The following is a 15,740-nucleotide window of genomic DNA, read 5'->3' on the forward strand; positions in this document are numbered from 1 at the left end:
TTCTGAAAATCCGGGAAAAAATTGAGCCAATTTTAACGTAAAATTGACACTTTTTTAGTGATATCTAAAAATTTACATCATATACCCCCACTTTTGATGTCCTTTTCTATATATTCAAGATAAATTTGACCTATTTGCTTAAAATCAGAAAAAGCTTAAGACTTTAAAATACTTTTCTGGCATATTAAATTTTCAATGCCCGAAAAATCACCTTTTATTAGCGCAGAAAGGTCAAATAATTGATTATGCGAAGCAATTTGAAACTTTTTCTTAGTCACAATTTTTAAGTGTCTTTTTTTAAACAAACTTAGAGTTCATATTGTTTCATGCTTTAATTGGATAAAAATATTGGAGGGAAAAAATTTAATTTTTAATTAAGACACAAATTTCAGTGCAAAAAGGTCATATTAAATGTACTGTAGTGCCAAAAGAAGCGTATTGACCCCCATTTTTTGATTTGAATTTTAATTAAGCTATGTATGTAGAAACTAAAAATATACTTGGCAAAAAAAGTTTAAGACTTTAAATCGAACGAATCGAAGGATCGAACGTCGTTAAAGTACCTGTTCAAGGATGAGTTCTCTAGCCGGGGCGGGAGGTTCCATCATTGACAGGTGCTCCAGGTACCTCTGCATCTCAACCAAGATAGGAAGCTGATCCAGCATCACCTCAGTCAAGTGGGACCTCAACTTAAAACGTGATAAATAACCTGTCAAGTGGGACCTCAACTTAAAATGTAATAAATAACCTAAGTCAAGTGGGACCTCAACTTAAAATGTAATAAATAACCTAAGTCAAGTGGGACCTTAACTTTAAAATGTAATAAATAGCCTAAGTCATGTGGGACCTCAACTTAAAATGTAATAAATAGCCTCAACTTCAAATGTAATAAATAACCTCACTCAAGTGGGACCTCAATAACCTCACTCAAGTAGGACCTCAATAACCTCACTCAAGTGGGACCTCAATAACCTCACTCAAGTGGGACCTCAACTTCAAATGTAATAAATAACCTCAGTCAAGTGGGACTTCAACTTCAAATGTAATAAATAACCTCTGTCAAGTGGGACCTCAACTTAAACTGTAATTAATAACGTAAGCCAGGTTAACAGAATTTATAACCTCAGTCAAAAGGGGCCTCAAATTTAAATGTAATTAATAATATCAGTCAACAGGGACCTCAACTTAAAATGTAACTAATAATCTCAGTCAAGTGGGACCTCAACTTAAAGTGTAACTTATTCAGTATAACTCTGTTATAGCGAAGTCCTAGGGACCTGTGAATTTAATTCGCTATATCCGTAATTCGTTATAACCGTATAACAAATTCGTAAAACCATATAAGGCGAATTCGCAATATGCAGGTTTTCCTTCAAGTATTACTACCAAATATGTTACTTAGGGAAGCAAATATTACAAAACATACCTTCGATAACTAAGGTTTTATTGTGAACTGAATTATATATACAATTCCATGAACAAAAATAAGTCAGTTCAATTTATCAAATTTTGAGATCTTTGAAAGTTCGTTATAAAAGATGTAAATTTCATTATATTTACCTTAATGGAACTCAAAATCAGTTCACTATATCCGTAAATTCGTTATATCAGAGTTCGTTATAACCGTAAAATTTTACAAGGATTTGTTAAGAATTTTACCAAGGACCCAGAAAACTTCGCTATATCCATGAATTCGTTATATCTGTGTTCGTACTAAATGAATTTTACTGTAATCCCATTCAAGTGGGACCTAAATTAAAAACGTAGTAAATTGTAAAGTACCTCAGTCAAGTGGAACCTCAACTTTATTTGAACTCAATAACATAAGTCAAAAAGTACCTCAACTTTCAGCATGATTTATAATCTCAGTAAACTGGGATCTCAAATTTCAACATAATTTATAACATTTGTCATGAGGGACCTCAACTTTCAAAATAGTGTGGAATCATCATTGTCTCTCAGGAACCAATATTTGTAGATTTCGAGATTCATCTTCATCCATGAATTTTCATTCTCAATGAACATTTATTTTGAAAAGATACTGATTCATTGAATCTACCTTATAAACCAGTAACCATTAATAATAGTTTGTAATTCATGAGAAAGCAACTCCAAATAAAAGATAAACTGGATTTGTAAATTTGTTTTGTATTTTGGAGTCTTTTTCAGTTTATACCTCATTTATACAAAGTTTACAGTTTTTTGTCTTTTTTGTAAGTATACCCTGAGGATACTGTTTTTCCTGTGAGTGGTCAGTTTATATCTAATTTTTATATACCGGGTAAGTTATACAGATTTTGTCTTTTGTGTGAGCATACTTTGAGGATACTGTTTTTCCTGTGAGTGTTCAGTTTATATCTTATTTTTATACAGATTTTGTCTTTTGTGTAAGCATACCTTGAGGATACTGTTTTTCCTGTGAGTGTTCAGTTTATATCTGATTTTTAGCTCACCTGAGCCATAGGCTCAAGTGAGCTTTTCTGATCAAAATTTGTCCGTCGTCTTCGTCGTCATTGTTGTCGTCGTTGTCATTGTTTGTCGTTAACTTTTCACATTTTCGACACACATTCTTCTCAAGAACCACTGGGCCAGTTTCAACCAAACTTGCTACAAGGTATCCTTACGTGAAGGGGATTCGAGTTTGTTCAAATGAAGGGCCACGCCCTTTTCCAAGGGGAGATAATTATGAATAGGAGAAAAATTAATGGTATTTTTAAAAATCTTCTTCTCAAGAACCACTGGGCCAGGAAAGATGAAACTCATGTCATGTGGAATTATCCTCAGGTAGTGTAGATTTAAGTTTCTTCTTTTCAAGAAAACCAGGAAAAATGACCCCCGGTAGTGTAGTGGGGGAATGGGGCCAAAATGACCGATCAAAGTTTTTCATAGGAATATATATATGAAAAATCTTTAAAAACCTTCTTCTCGAGAACCACTGGGCCAGGAAAGATGAAACTCATGTGGAAACATCCTCAGGTAGTGTAGATTCAAGTTCGTTCAAATCATGACCCCCGGGGGTAGGGTGGGGCCAAAATGGTCGATCAAAGTTTTACATAGGAATATATATGAAAAATCTTTAAAAATCTTTTTCTCAAGAACCATTGAGACAGGAAAAATGAAACTCAGGTGAAATTCTCCTTAGGTAGTGTAGATTCAAATTTTTTCAAATTATGACCCCCCGGACTAGGGTGGGGCCAAAATGGCCGACCCAAGTTTTACATAGTAATATATATGAAAAATCTTTAAAAAATCTTCTCAAGAACGACTGGGCTAGGAAAGATGAAACTCATGTGGAATCATCCTCAGGTAGTATAGATTCAAGTTTGTTCAAATCATGACCCCCGGGGGTAGGGTGGGGCCAAAATGGCTGATCAAAGTTTTACATAGGAATATATAGGAAAAATCTTTAAAAATCTTCTTCTCAAGAACCACTGGGCCAGGAAAGATGAAACTCATGTGGAATCATTCTCAGGTAGTATAGATGTAATTTGTTCAAATCCTGACCCCTGGGGTAGGGTGGGGCCAAAATGGCTGATCAAAGTTTTACATAGGAATATATAGGGAAACCTTTCAAAAATCTTCTTTTCAAGTACTTCAAAGCCATGATTAGTTATATTTACATGGAATCATAATGGTAGTGTAGATTCTAGTTCGTTCAAATCATGATCCCCTGGGAGGTTAAAATTCAAGCCCCCCTCCCATCCTCAGTAAACTTTCACTTCTGATCTCATATGTACTTTTTCCTAGCCGATGTGCTCAGGTGAGCGCTGTGGCCCCTGGGCCTCTTGTCAAATAAGCTTTACAGATTTTGTCTTTTGTGTAAGCATACCTTGAGGATACTGTTTTTCCTGTGAGTGTTCAGTTTATATCTTATTTTTATACAGATTTTGTCTTTTGTGTAAGCATACCTTGAGGATACTGTTTTTCCTGTGAGTGTTCAGATCATATTTCTGTTGACATTTACCATTCATCAGCAGTGTGTACAAGGCCAGCCAAATCTAAAACAAACAGGAAAAAAATACATAGTGAGCTTCTACTTCTATCTCATATACATTCATCTTCAAACTAAAAAAAAGTCAAACTCGTGAGCAGCTTGTTAAATAAAGTCAATTATCAGTCTCTCAGATTCAAGTCTGAGGAAAAAATGAATTTGTAGCAACTCTCTCTTTCATATGCTTTTTTCCAATTCAACTACATTTTGGAGGTTATTTTGTTAGCTTTTGATAAGCTCAGGCTCTGTTAATGACTTATCACAGTTGTAAATAACCTGAGTGATGGGTCAATTTCCATACTACATTACCTGTCCCTCTATCTTTGTGATTTTCATGCTCTCTTCAAAGTTTAGTTCCTGCCACTTACTGTCAATAAATTTGAATACTTTTCCTGCAGAGAAAACAAACCGCTACACACAATTTATCAGTTTCGACATACATGTAATTAATTCTTGAAGTTTTAGAAGAACAATAATTTTCTTTGTGAAAATGAAGTTTATTACATTTTTACCCGTGATATACTGTAATTTATTCATTGAATAAAAATGATATCCTGTCACAGTATGAAAGGATATCAAAATCATATCCTGTCACAGTGTGACGAATATCAGAAGTGCGGGGAAAACTCGAGATTTCCCTTCCCATAACGAAGATTGTTGTAAAAAAACTTTCTTGACATAAAATAAGATAGATGGAAATAAATAAACCATTCTGACAGCAAATAAAACTGTCAAAAATTGCCAAAATATTTTGCTAAATCCATGATTACAGTGTTTTCACCTCACATAGCTATGACGTCTCAACCGCTCAACTATGACGTCATGTAGCCTATCATTGTATTACAAAAAGGCAGAGGCAAAGGAAAAATCAAAGATTTTTGTTTAAAAATGTAATAAACAGAAAATTCAATGTTTTGTAGTTGAATATGCAATTTATTTCACTCGTGAGACAGGATTTTTTATATTTTCACTCGTGCTTCGCACTCATGAAAATATAAAAAATCCTGTCCCATTTGTGAAATAAATTCCAATTCAACTACGAAACACTGAATATCCTCTATATTTATTTTATTCCTTTTCTATATTATTGACTTAAAGAGTATTTCATATAAAATTTAATAGTTTTCCCAATAACTTTTTGTTAAATTACCATTTTTCCTTTTGTCCTAGGTGGGCATTCTACTAGTTGAACTAACAGAATAGGAATGTCCAATGTATTTAGCATTCTGGTCATTACACTTAATGGCAAGCTAAAAATAATTTGAAACAATCATTAATTCAAAATGAAACACATGCCTTTGAAATACATGTAGCAGATTTAAATCAACTTTCCTACATTACAACAGTAGAAAAACAGTACAGGTATACTACATAATGAGCTGTTTACCTACCTTTCCAGATTGTCTGTGATGTACCGCAGAAGAGAAATCACCTTGATACAAATCTCAAAATTTAGTTTCTTCTCCTGTTTCTGCAACTCCTGTAACAAAAATATTTATTATCATTCATATCAATCATATAGACCACTGTTTTTTTGTTGATAAAAAATAATTCAAATTTATAAAAATTATTTTTTTCATCAAACATGCTTGTATTAGTTTCGGTGATAAGCTTTGGAACTGGCCAAATTTTTACAACCAAATTTTTGGAGACTTGCTGTCATTTTACCATCATACCATTTTGTTACCACTTAAAATTTCTGATGAATGACTGCTACAGACCTGTTTACCTATATCGTTGTTTCTCAGTATTTTTGAGTAGATTTGTCCGTGAGATTTGGCATATGCCAGTAAGATTTCATTTTCCATCGATTTTACATATATTAATGAAGAACAACGGCTTTTCTGATTGCTAAAATATGGTATAATAACTTGGTCGTTGTCATATAATACCACATCATTTTGGCACCCCGATATCACTTCTGTGTTTGAAATCTTTAATTCTCTTTTTTAAAGTCATCTAAAAACGTGAAATTGAGATAGATCCTAAAGAAATACAGCTGCTAAATTCCAAACAAATGTATTTCGGATTTCCGTATTTTCATAATAGCAAAACGTGAGACGTATTTTGGACTAAAAATCCGTACAAATACGGTGAAATCGTAAGAGTAAACAGGTCTGCTGCTAAAATCTTTCCACAGAGTTACTGAGGATTTACTACAGTAACTACACAACTACTGTGAACTTCTAAAGACTAGTTATTAACAAGGACTTACAGCCAAATTACCGATGTGAGTTTCGGAGGACTAGCTAGCTTACTGCCAAAATTCAATGACAGTAGTTTCTGTGGTTTAAGGTGACCAGCCCTTGCTAGGAATGTGTGTTTCTGAGGACTTAACTACTATGTTAACAAAAAGTTTCTGACAACTAATTACCACCATTTTACTATTTTGAGTTTCTGAGTATCAAAAATTTAGTGAACAATGTTCCTACAAAATTAATTCTTTGTTTTTATTGGATTTTTGTGAGGACGTATTATTTAGCAATGAGTTCCTGACAACTTATACCACGGTACCATTGACAGTCTCTGAGAACTAAGTGGTTTATTATGGAAGGGAATTACCGCCAAAAGTCTATGTATCTTGCTTTTATTCTTATTCTGCCTACTTCTTTATGCTTTGTTATTATTATAATTATATGTCACTTTATTGTTTTCATATTCGTCTTCATTGCATTTCACTTTGACTTTTATCCTTCTTCATTTTGCCCTTACTTCTATGTTGCTTTATTCTTGTTAATTCATTTTACTTTCTTTTAAATTGATACAGTTTCTTAAATGATTATCTCAATTACGAACGTGAATTCAATCACACAAAGAATGAAGCATATTCAATGAAGACGAATACAAGTTGTCAAAATTTAGTGCCGCATTATAACGCTAGGTGGCAGGGGTGTTCGCTACGAGTGATGGTAAAACTAGGTAAGCAAACCCGGGCCGGGGTTATTAAGATTTTTCAATTTTCTGCCTTAATACTTTATCAATCGAACATCTGAAGGCCGAATCCGATCACCCGATCCAATGATGGAAACTCCATATTTATTTCCTCTGGGATAGCGGCCTCTTTTTTTAAACATAACTTTATATACCGGTACTTTACTGAATATGCTCATTGAAAAGGCTGACCCACTTTTTGTAAGGGTAAGGGTCAAATAAGGTTAATGTAGTATGGTAGGGATAACATTTAAATTTGATACTATAGAAGAAGTTGAATCTAACCCAAAACCCACCCGCCCCCTTAATATGATTTCATTGGCATCAGAAGCAAAGTGAAAGTTGGGGCGGGAGGGGGTTAAGCGTAAGAAATATTTTTTAGACCTTCAAAAAAAAAAAAACTTGACAAGCAAAAAAAAAGAGAGAGAGAGAAATGTCCACTGTCCACACACAAAAATCCTATATCGTGTGTGTGTGTTGGGGGGGGGGGGTGTTCAAATTTCAGTGCCAATTTCTTTTTTTCAAAACACCACCACTTTCCACATTTAAAACCTATGCTGCATCGAGTCCATGGAAAGTGTGTGTGTGGGGGGGGGGGGGGGGGCTAAACCTACGCAGTAATGTTCAATGTCTATACTAAGTCTAACTTTGGGAAAAAGTGGGGGCCCCCTCTCTCTGCGGTTCCGATCGACGCCTATGTATTTTCAAGTTTGGACAATTTCCTTGGTTTTTTTGTTTTTTGTTTTTTTGTTTGTTTTTTTTTTTTTTTTTTGCTTGTAAAGTTGTTTTCAGCGGATAGCTTGAATTTTCAAAACCGATGCTACGTCACAGTTCTCTCGCCTGAAAAAATATCACTCTACTAAAGTTATTTGTTGGATAATTGAATTCCCGTTAAACAGTTTAATTGACATAAAAATGTTAAATATTTTGATACTAGATGCCCCTTTATAAATTTATAAATTGAGTTGTTTTTCAGGACATTCCCAAGCTTGGATCTAGGAATTGAAGTTAGAGGGGCGCCAAAAGAAGGCAAGGGGTCTGGAGGCCGCCTTGAGGCTCCCAGTAGGTCAAGGGCCAAAGCCCTGGTGGGGGCTCAGGGGCGAACCCCCGGAAGCTCCTGGGTTCTAGATATTTTGTAGGGTAAAAATGAGGTCTACCAAGTAGGCATATTTACATTTTCTAGACGAAACTGTGATTTATGTTAACTTTGACAATTTTAGGGGGTGGGGGCGCCGGATGCACCCCCTCCTTAAATCCGTCACTGGTTCCACTGAACTGAACTTTATTTCACGACAGATAGTAATTGCTCATGCGTGTGATTCTAGGGACGGGGCTTTGCAAAGGAGTGAGGAGTGTTATTGGTAGGCAAAGTTGGAACAAGGCAACACCTTAGGCATACTAGAAACTCCCCAGTCTTTTTTCATACATTAATATTTTATATTGAAATAGCACTTTTTAATAAAGAAAAGAAATATTTTTTAGTACGCACCGTATTATACATCAGCCAGGACTCAGGAGAGTTAAAATATCTTAAAACTTGAAAATTCTATATTTGGTGGTGGGGGGGGGGGGGGGGTTGTCAACTTTTTTTCAGTACCAAATATAACTCATATGTACATATGCCACTAAGTACATTTAACTACTTTAATATATGAATTGACTACATTGTATTAGCATGTGATTAGTACTGCAACAAAAAGTGTAAGGGATGGGGGCAACAAGCCTTTCGCTGAACTTTTCCAGTAGTAAAAAGTATGTTACGTTTAGGAAAATGTTTCGTGGCATCCTCCCCTCTACCGGTGAAACTTACCCCATAGGATGTCGTACAGACGGAAGTCAGTATATATATTGAGACTTGGGGGTATGATTGTATAACGTCCCTTTAAATTTGAGAATTTTTAACTCAAATGGAGAAGCCACCTCTTGCCGTTGGATAGCTGCAAATTTGTCCTATATACTCGGCACTTATAGCCATTGGGCAGTGGGGGATCTTTTATCGGGCCAGCACCTACTGCGATACGGGACCTCGGATAATACGCTCTAGATCTCATCCGAAGGACCGAACTCCACGTCCCATAGTGGGATTCGAACCCACGACGTATTGATTGACTCCTTACTACTGTGTTTCGTGACCAGAGAGCAGACGCCGTAACCACAGTGCCACGCGGGCGATTGCACCCGAGTGGAGGGGCATCCGGGGGGGGGGGGGGGGGGGGGGGGGGGGGGCGGGGGCGGAATTCATTATCCATTTGTACTCGTGAAGGTTATCTATGTTAAACTAAATGGTTAAAATGATTAAATTATTAAACTAAGTTCATTTTGATTGGCTATTTCCTTGCGTAAGACCTTAAGCTCATTAACCACTATTAAAATGGTTTCATTTAAACATTTATTTATGTAGGACGTATAACTTTTCTTATAAAATTGAAAACGTTAACATATAAACATTGTTTTACGATTTAAAAAAATATTCGGGGGAGGGGTTGCTATGAAGGGGGACGAATTGCTATATACAGCTAGATTTCCCACGGAAGACTAGCTATATATTGAAACTCCCCGGGGGAAGTCTCACTGAATAGTCTTCCGAAGGAAGCATCACTATGTAGTCAGTCTTCCAGGGGAAATCTTGCCATCTTCCGAGGGAATGGCATTATCGGGTACATACCTGAACTTATAACAAACATCATTTGAAAATTTAAGTTCGATTGATAAAGTATTAAGGCAGAAAATTGAAAAATCTTTAATAACCCCGGTCCGGGTTTGCTTACCTATTTTTACCAACACTCGTATAGCGAACACCCTGCCACCTAGCGTTATAATGCGGCACTAAATTCGGACAACTTACATTCGTCTTCATTGAATTTAGTGCCGCATTATAACGCTAGGCGGCATTGTTTACATGATTGAATTTACGTTCGTAATCGAGATAATAGAGATAGTTTATTTAAAAAACAGTATCAAATTAAAAGAAAGTAGAATGTATCCACAAGAATAAAGCAACATAGAAGTAAGGACAATATAAAGAACGATAAAAGCTCAAGTGTAATGTAATAAAGACGAATACGAAAACAATAAAGTGACATATAATTACAACAATAACAAAGCATAAAGAAGTAGGCAGAATAAGAATAAAAGCAAGATACATAGACTTTTGGCGGTAATTCCCTTCCATAGTTTATTAATATTGAGTTTCTGAAGACTTACCTCCATATTACCACCGTGAGTTTCTGCTGATAGTGTGGGTCATTAGGTTCATCCTCATCATCTTCTACACTCTCAGACCTAAACAAAATGAAAAAAAAAAAGAAGAGATTTATCATTAGGTCTGTTGAACATGAATTTCTTTCTGAAGGTTAGACTGAGAAAGACATTGGTAAGATAAAGTTAGATTCAGCCTTCTATGGCAGTTGTCTGTCAGGTATACAGACCTAGCCACTAGCTGTTTTAGCCTTCTATGGCAGTAGTCTGTCAGGTATACATACCTAGCCACTAGCTGTGTTAGCCTTCTATAGCAGTAGTCTGTCAGGTATACAGACCTAGCCACTAGCTGTGTTAGCCTTCTATGGCAGTAGTCTGTCAGGTATACAGACCTAGCCACTAGCTGTTTTAGTCTTCTATGGCAGTAGTCTGTCAGGTATACAGACCTAGCCACTAGCTGTTTTAGCCTTCTATGGCAGTTGTCTATCAGGTATACAGACCTAGCCACTAGCTGTGTTAGCCTTCTATGGCAGTAGTCTGTCAGGTATACATACCTAGCCACTAGCTGTGTTAGCCTTCTATAGCAGTAGTCTGTCAGGTATACAGACCTAGCCACTAGCTGTGTTAGCCTTCTATGGCAGTAGTCTGTCAGGTATACAGACCTAGCCACTAGCTGTGTTAGCCTTCTATGGCAGTAGTCTGTCAGGTATACAGACCTAGCCACTAGCTGTTTTAGCCTTCTATGGCAGTAGTCTGTCAGGTATACATACCTAGCCACTAGCTGTGTTAGTCTTCTATAGCAGTAGTCTGTCAGGTATACAGACCTAGCCACTAGCTGTGTTAGCCTTCTATGGCAGTAGTCTGTCAGGTATACATACCTAGCCACTAGCTGTGTTAGTCTTCTATGGCAGTAGTCTGTCAGGTATACAGACCTAGCCACTAGCTGTGTTAGCCTTCTATGGCAGTAGTCTGTCAGGTATACAGACCTAGCCACTAGCTGTTTTAGCCTACTATAGCAGTAGTCTGTCAGGTATACAGACCTAGCCACTAGCTGTGTTAGCCTTCTATGGCAGTTGTCTCTCTGGTATACAGACCTAGCCACTAGCTGTGTTAGCCTTCTATGGCAGTTGTCTATCAGGTATACATACCTAGCCACTAGCTGTGTTAGTCTTCTGTAGCTGTTGTCTATCAGGTATACATGCCTAGCCACTAGCTGTTTTAGCTTTGTATAGTTGTGTTAGCCTTCTACAGCAGTAGTCTATCAGGTATACATGGTATACATACCTAGCCACTGGCTGTTTAGCTTTGTATAGCTGTGTTAGGATTTTATAGCAGTAGTCTTTCAGCTATACATACCTAGCCACTAGTTGTGTTAGTATTCTATAGCAGTAGTCTGTCAGGTATACGGACCTAGCCACTAGCTGTGTTAGTCTTCTGTAGCAGTTGTCTATCAGGTATACATGCCTAGCCACTAGCTGTTTTAGCTTTGTATAGCTGTGTTAGCCTTCTACAGCAGTAGTCTATCAGGTATACATGGTATACATACCTAGCCACTGGCTGTATAGCTTTGTATAGCTGTGTTAGGATTTTATAGCAGTAGTCTTTCAGCTATACATACCTAGCCACTAGTTGTGTTAGTATTCTATAGCAGTTGTCTATCAGGTATACATAACTAGCCACTAACTGTGTTAGTCTTCTATAGCAGTAATCTATCTGGAATACATACCTAGCCACTAGCTGTGTTAGCCTTCTATGGCAGTTGTCTATCAGGTATACATACCTAGCCACTAGCTGTGTTAGCCTTCTATGGCAGTAGTCTGTCAGGTATACAGACCTAGCCACTAGCTGTTTTAGCCTACTATAGCAGTAGTCTGTCAGGTATACAGACCTAGCCACTAGCTGTGTTAGCCTTCTATGGCAGTTGTCTATCAGGTATACAGACCTAGCCACTAGCTGTGTTAGCCTTCTATGGCAGTTGTCTATCAGGTATACATACCTAGCCACTAGCTGTGTTAGTCTTCTGTAGCAGTTGTCTATCAGGTATACATGCCTAGCCACTAGCTGTTTTAGCTTTGTATAGCTGTGTTAGCCTTCTACAGCAGTAGTCTATCAGGTATACATGGTATACATACCTAGCCACTGGCTGTTTAGCTTTGTATAGCTGTGTTAGGATTTTATAGCAGTAGTCTTTCAGCTATACATACCTAGCCACTAGTTGTGTTAGTATTCTATAGCAGTAGTCTGTCAGGTATACGGACCTAGCCACTAGCTGTGTTAGTCTTCTGTAGCAGTTGTCTATCAGGTATACATGCCTAGCCACTAGCTGTTTTAGCTTTGTATAGCTGTGTTAGCCTTCTACAGCAGTAGTCTATCAGGTATACATGGTATACATACCTAGCCACTGGCTGTTTAGCTTTGTATAGCTGTGTTAGGATTTTATAGCAGTAGTCTTTCAGCTATACATACCTAGCCACTAGTTGTGTTAGTATTCTATACAGTTGTATATCAGGTATACATAACTAGCCACTAACTGTGTTAGTCTTCTATAGCAGTAATCTATCTGGAATACATACCTAGCCACTAGCTGTGTTAGCCTTCTATAGCAGTAGTCTATCAGATCAGGTATACAATCTTCTGCCGCTTCACAAGTCTCACGATAAAACATAGTAGTCTCCAACAGATTCACAACTGTCGCTTCATGATAAAGCTACAAAAAATTGAAGAAAGTTTTTCTTGCTCATAAAGATAACCTTAATTAAAAACCTAAAATTGAAGGATATATTGTCCATTATCCTTAAACATGTCAGAATCCAGTTCTTATGTAAAGAAAGCAAGATTCTTTAAAAATTGTATTCCTCAAAGCTGACAAAGAATTTCATGCTAGACATACCACCATATATAGGGGGAATGTTGTCTTTTGGATTGAAGTTCATGTCAACAAGCTCTGGGAAAATCTTTTCTTTCCAAACCTCTGTTAATATCAGATCATGGACAACTACATCTACCTACAAAAAGAAATGTTCATATTAAAAGATTGAGAGGCAGCCAAAAGTCAAACTATACCAGATCAACAAGCGGAGGAAAAATTATGGAAAATTTTTTTTATTTTTCTTTTCATTCTCTGTATGTAAATATCCATCGCAAAAACTTGTGATTTTTACCGACATACGGTATAAAATTTCCTTTCATCTTTATGTGATTATTTGGTGATACTCTAATCTAAAGCTTGTGATCAACAGCTACAATCTGATGAATTGATATGCTAATCTATCTGTTCATATTTCAATATGTATAGCACAGAAGATAAGCCATGCAAAGCTACTGTAACTGAGTTTAAGTTTCTATAATTCATAAAAGGTTTGAAATTTATACAACTTTCTTGGGTTTTGGTCAGAATTTGTTTGAAGTTTTTACACTGTATTTTTAAAATAGTTTTGTTATTAACAGTAACAATCATATAAATGCATAACACATGTACTCAGTTTTCACACTTTCCAGTTTAAAATTCATACTGCATGGTTTAGGGTTCTTGATGTAAACATAATGCCTGACTAATTACTTTGCCACAAGAGATAAGAAAATCCTTGATGAATTCATCTTCCTGAGCTGTTGCATTGACTATTGCCTGCATGTTCAGTTTTTCCATGTTTTCATGTTGTCTACCCCATCTGTAAGATATACAATATTCAGAATGCTGATAATCTTATGTCACCAAGCGGCAAATGAAGTTTTATTAATCATATGATCACCAAAAATGATAATCTCTATGGGTTTGTCGAACTAAAATTATATGATATTTCAGTTTTGTATTAACATCAGTGTAAAAATTTTCAGTTTTGAGGAATCTTACTGACCTTAAGCTAAGAGGGGATGCATGTTTACTAAAGAATCCATGTCACAGTGCAATCTCCTGGATCACACACATCCGTTCCAAGAAAAGAGAACAGTGCAAAATGTTTCAGAAAAAAAGAAATGTTACCAAACAGGATGTGGCTTAAAGCCTAAGATTCCAGTTTTAAGGGATTGTAGGTGGCTGTATCTGTTCAATTCCCAATGGTAAATACAATGTATGAACTATGATTTTCCCCAAATTTCATAAACTAAAGAAAATTCCAGAAGACAATAAAAACAAAATTAAACGTATTGGGTAATAAATGTCCAAACACTGTAACATGTATTTCAGGAATAGAGTTTAAAATCTATTAATTTTGCATAAAATACTTAGGAATTGTGTGAAAGTATTTTAAAAAAAGAATTAGGGTCTAAAGAACAAAAATAAACTGTTGGGGCATAGTAATTTGGGAAAATGATTAGTATGATATTCTTTCCATATTGACCAAATGTTAATATTTTTCCAAAATGCAAAGGATAAATGGGCCCTTGGCCTTAAAACCACAAAAACTGGATTCAAAACCGGTACTACAAAATATACTGATTTAGTGAGAACAAAAAAATATGATCGGCGTCTATGACAACGCTGGTTGTTTTCAACTTACTCTTTCCACTCCAGATCTTGATCCCTAATTTCACCAGACGTTCCACATAAGCTCTGCTTCGACAGACAGTAAGACTTGCGTACCATCCGAATTCATGTTTAGCATCTATATTCTTGAACATTCCAAACTAAACAAATTCCAACAACCAACGTGCGAGTTCTTGTTGTAAACTTCCGTCGAATGTGATCTGAACCCGATATTTTTTTTCAGCGTGAACAAAAAATTCTCTCCCTTGTGTTTCAGAATAAAATATTAAATCGAAAACAATATATTATATCTTTTATAATTTCAGACTTTCGATTTTCGTTTAATATAATGTATCGATATATATTTTTTTCCAATAGATTTCTACTCATTTTTCTAATTAAGCCAAAAAATTATAGTCTCTTAGAAAAAACACTTGAAAAGTGTAAAATTAAATTTTGGCCACCCCACTTCTTCAAAGGAAAGTTACTAAAAGGGCCTTTGTCGTGAGTGACACATGGAGCCCGTGAGGGCTTCGTGCGGAATCGCTATCAAGAGATTTCGGAGGCACAATTTGTGGCGCACGGTGGCAGTTAGTGCTCAACTGGCCTGACGCCCCACCGAATTAAAATTGAAAATTCTAGAGGTGTAAATAATCATTGTGCTTTGTACATAATGTGCAGAGATTGCAGTGGTGTAGATCTACTTCAGTTCAATAAAATGCATTATTACAATAAAAAGAAATCTTTAAAAGTCTTTTGATGTGCAGTGTAAAGAGGATATCAAATATCCGTTACAAATCCTTCTGAGTTAGTTCCACGTTATGTCCAAGTGGATTGAGTTACATACATAATAATATAACACTGTACCTGTCCCACTTAGTAAATTCAACATTCAACTAGAGGTACTGTGAGCGATGAGCTCACTAAATGATACCCCCCGCCTCCCATATGGTTATAACTGGTGAAAAAGTCCATGTTTTCCTGTGGCCGGGAAACTCAAAATATGTGTCGGATCAAAAAGTAAAATAGGAGGTGCACAATGGGTACCTGTAAAGTGCGAAACGAAATAGAAATGAAACGAAACGAAACGAACTGAAACGAAACGAAATCTGCTGAAACGAAACGAAACGAAATCTACCGAAACGAAACGAAACCTAC

The 15,740-nt window shown here is 36.3% G+C and overlaps 1 non-coding gene and 1 pseudogene across 1 annotated transcript; one reads left to right on the top strand and one right to left on the bottom strand.

The window, feature by feature from the left end:
• Positions 1-563: 563 nt before the first annotated feature.
• LOC134233867 (zinc finger MYND domain-containing protein 10-like) lies at positions 564-14,702 on the bottom strand (annotated as a pseudogene).
• A 368-nt stretch (positions 14,703-15,070) lies between these two features.
• Positions 15,071-15,200, top strand: LOC134233875 (U11 spliceosomal RNA). Its single transcript, XR_009985084.1, has one exon. It is a non-coding gene; the product is annotated as a U11 spliceosomal RNA (small nuclear RNA).
• Positions 15,201-15,740: the final 540 nt, after the last annotated feature.

This window comes from Saccostrea cucullata, unplaced genomic scaffold (assembly GCF_032062105.1).
Source record: "Saccostrea cucullata isolate Sc308-1 unplaced genomic scaffold, CSIRO_AGI_Scuc_v1 ctg14400, whole genome shotgun sequence".
In the NCBI taxonomy this organism is placed as follows: domain Eukaryota; kingdom Metazoa; phylum Mollusca; class Bivalvia; order Ostreida; family Ostreidae; genus Saccostrea; species Saccostrea cuccullata.